The sequence below is a fragment of the Frankliniella occidentalis genome, unplaced genomic scaffold (genome assembly GCF_000697945.3).
Source record: "Frankliniella occidentalis isolate FOCC.00 unplaced genomic scaffold, Focc_3.1 Scaffold258, whole genome shotgun sequence".
NCBI lineage: Eukaryota > Metazoa > Arthropoda > Insecta > Thysanoptera > Thripidae > Frankliniella > Frankliniella occidentalis.
Genome location: NW_026267384.1, coordinates 196,265 through 200,046, shown reverse-complemented (window position 1 = coordinate 200,046; position 3,782 = coordinate 196,265). Strand labels below are relative to the sequence as shown.

General features: G+C 52.8%; 1 protein-coding gene across 1 annotated transcript in view; it reads left to right on the top strand.

Annotated features, from left to right (window-relative positions):
• The first annotated feature begins 47 nt into the window (after nt 1-47).
• LOC113211152 (protein glass) overlaps nt 48-3,782 on the top strand; it is a 39,665-nt gene continuing 35,930 nt past the window's right edge. Inside the window, exon 1 of the mRNA XM_052273249.1 lies at nt 48-647. The gene's annotated coding sequence lies outside the window, so the exon portion shown is untranslated. The remainder of the gene's footprint in view (nt 648-3,782) is intronic.

Genomic DNA, 3,782 nt, shown 5'->3' with positions numbered 1-3,782 from the left:
GGTGGGGGTGAGCGGCCGTGCGGTATGGGCAGTACGGGCGAGGCGGAGCCAAGCCTCATGCTGGCGTGGATGTGCCGGGCGGGCCGGGCCGGTGCCACTCGGGCCGCACTGGCGAGCACGGCCAGTCAGGACCCCGTCGTAGAGCAGAGCTCGGGCTGCCGGCGCGCCCACAGGCGTGCCGTGGCCGAGGGACGCGCGCGAGTCGTGATCAAGGCACGAGAGGCCGCCAAGATCAAGTGATACGTTTGGACCTGAAAGATGGGAACGTGAGTGATGTGCTTGAAGCCACCGTCGTGGTGAACACAGTGCTTCGCCCTTTGGATACGCCGACGCGAGGAACGCCCAGAGGTTGGGTGTGCAGGGGGAGCCCCGACCTGGACTTCCCTGGCGCGCGGGAGAGGACGCGCTTCCCACCCTCTTCGTCCTCATCGGCGCCCCAACGTCACCGGCGGGCCCACATCGACGCCGCCCGACGCGAGTGACGGAGCTCCAACGGCGTCGGCGGCCGCCCGGAGACCTTCACGAGCGGTCGGTCGCGGCGCCGCGAGCGCAGCGGGGCGGGGCTCGCACGGCGCCCTCCCCTCGCGCGGGTAGGACCGCCCTCGAGTCTCTGGGGGGGTTGGCGCTTGCAGCAACAATCCAAAGAGGTGAGTTATTTGAGGGGAGGAAAAGGAACTGTGAAAATGGTGTCTCTATGGGCAGGAGGGTGGGTTGGTTTGGGGAGAGGTGTGTATGCGGGTGTGAAAACTTTTCTCAGAATGACTCAAAACTAGAAGAAACGTCTCGAGTTTATATCTCAAACCATTCAAAAGTTTTTAAAGAAAGGTGTTAGCAAGCTCCACCAAAATGGCGCAGCGATTTTGGTCTGACAACGATATGTATCAAAAATTCTCCATAAGAAATGACAGAACTAGAGTTCTAACCGAGCAAATTTTCAAATTTGCAGTGTATGTAATTTTTAGCAGATGAAACATTATTTGAACTCAAAACATAATGTGCAGGGAATTTTTAGAGCGTTTAAGGAAAAGATCCAAATACTGTATTTGTTGGATGACAGTAACAATTTATGGTTTCGAAATTGTTCCTCTGACCTAAAAATGGAAGAGGCATGCAAATTGCTGAATGGGCGGCAAGTATGTGGCAGTTGCTGTTTGACATGTCCGTTTACGTTAGGAGTAGTCTCTCTATAATTTGCTGAGTGATACCGAAGCCTATCACTCCGGCGGTCTTATCTGAATTTTAAAGGCACATAAAGTATTCGTTAACGCAGTTAATGGACGTTCGTGTGTATTTCGGCGTGTACTTTCTGTGCATCATGAACTCCTGGTTTTATAATTATCCTCTGCGTTATTTTGAGGGCGATTGCCTCCCGGTCAATAATGAGTACTTAAGAAAAGAATAAAACAAATAAAATTGTGGGGTACTCGGAGAGCAAGGAGTTAATCGTGAGGCTGTTACTGTTACAAAAATGCTCCCAAATGCAACAGGTGGTCATGTTGAACCATGACGCCCCTCCCCCCTCTCTCTCTTTCTCTCCCTCTCTCCTTCTCTCCCTCTCTCCAGGCAGCGCGCATAAACGCCCCTAATGGGTTGGTTAAAAAAGCAATGGTCCATTTGGAGCGGGCTGCTTTCTAGCTAAAATATGTCCTCTTGACAATATTCAGAGGGAAAAAGCGCGGACTGGCTTTTTGAGAGATATTTGTTTCAAATATGCGGGACTCAAAGGGCGGCCCCACCCCCACCAGCTCCACAGACCTAGGTAGATAGATGCACCGGGTGTTTCAGAATTGACAACAGTGTTACGGGTTTGCCTACTCCGTACGCCCCCATAGCCCCCGTGGCTACCGCAACACTGTGATGTCCGTTCAAAAACACCAGGGTACATCTATCTAGTTGCTGTATCGCTTATTGGAGACTATGCTTAGTGACACTATGGGCAGATCCGCGCACACGCCTGCACGCCGTGCAATGCAGTACCACTTCAAAAGGGGACCATAAAGCACGCTCGGCAACTTACAGAGGGTACTAGTTAGTTTGGTCCGCTTTAGAACTATCAAACAAAATTTTTACTGTAGAAGTTAGTTAGGGAGCTTGTTAGGAAGTATCCCCTCTAAAGTCTTCTAAACTTTGGGGCTGGTTACAACTGTCGTTGGGTTCACAAATTTACTTTTATTGATGCCATTGAACAAATCAAACATACGTCTCATGACCCCGTGTATGACCTCACTACAATTTTATTTTCTTGTAAAAGGGGGGGGGGCTGTTTTGCTTGCAAGTGTGAAGGTGGGTTTGCATTTGGCTTGCCATCCAGCGTATTTAGCCATATGGCCTCTTTTATATTCTTGCGCTTGCGAGATGGCAACCGACCAACAGGTCGGCAAGCCATCGCAATATCTCTAGTTATACAGAAAGGGCGGGGCATTCAAACAATCACAGGAAAATGTTGAGTGTTGAGTGTGTGTTTGTTACCACTGCACTCAGCACTACTGTACTGCTAGAGGCTTGCAGCTAATTAGAATTTATGCGTAAATTACAGTGAAATCTGCACAGGCACAGTAAAAACGGGATAGGGAAATCGCCCCCCCCCCCTCCTGCTGTCGTTTTCTCTAGTGATCCGCCTGAAAGAGAGGCAGTTTGAGCTTCAAAACCCCCTGTATGTGGGCAACCCTCCTTGGGGCATACCGTTACTGTGCATGGTGACTGTAACTGAGCCGGAACTTACGGCACTGCAAGAGTTTTACTGCAACTTACGTTTGGTGAAATTCAAGGTAGTAAAGCTTTTATTCGCGTGCATATGGGGGCGCTTCGATTATCGATACGTCCAGTGGGCATGCGCGAAAGTGCGCGGGGCAGGGGTAAGGGCGGGGAGGGGTGACGGGGCCGTCGTGGGTGGCGTAGGCCAGGCCGTGTAGGCCGCAGGCTGCGGGTCAGGTCGCGTTCCAGCCGTCGGGGCGTTATTCCAGCCGAGGGTATGCAGGGCTGCGCGACCACAGGGGCGCGGGGCACGGCGCGCACGGCACGGCACGGCACACGGGCGCGGCTCTGCGGCACTGTAAGTACCGCGCCATAGCGGAGGTGAGGTCCGCGCCCTTTCGGGGTGCAAAGCGCATGCAAGGTTGTGACGAGCGCCTCCAGTTCAGGGTCACCACACCACTGACGGCGCGTCCGCCCGCTACAGTCCGGCAGGACGTCCGCCTGACCGCAGCGCAGGACCCACACGGGGGCGCCGCCGGCTCCCACGTCCCAGGCCGGCGAGAGGAAACGCCCGTGGTCCGGAACACGGTCAGCACATCACGGGAACACGAGATTTTACAAAACTTTATTCTCTGGTGCACCCGGGTTGACCCGTCACTGACGTCGTGGCCCTTTGCTTGGAAAAACTTTGGCAGTCCTTTTCGACCGCCAATTTTTTGCATTCTTTTTTAAGATTGTCAATTTTTGGACTCTTTTTGACGTTTTAAAGTACCACACTTCGTCATTAAAAGAAGCCAAAAATTGGCAGTCTCTAAAAGAATGCCAAAACTTTGGCAAGCCAAGCAAAACTGCCACGACGTAATAGAGTGACTTTGACAACAGTATAAAACTTTTCATATTTTCCTCCATTCGAAGCTTTCATGTCAACGTATGGCCGATGAAGCCTCGGTAATTCCCTTTCCTCCAACTCACTCTTTCCTTTCCTCAACATCCCCCCCCTTCCGCCCTTCCCGGGGGCGCTGCCGAGGGGTGGCTTTTACGCCCGTCGCGGTAATGAGCTGCCGCGGGAGGGAGAGGGAGAGGGCGGG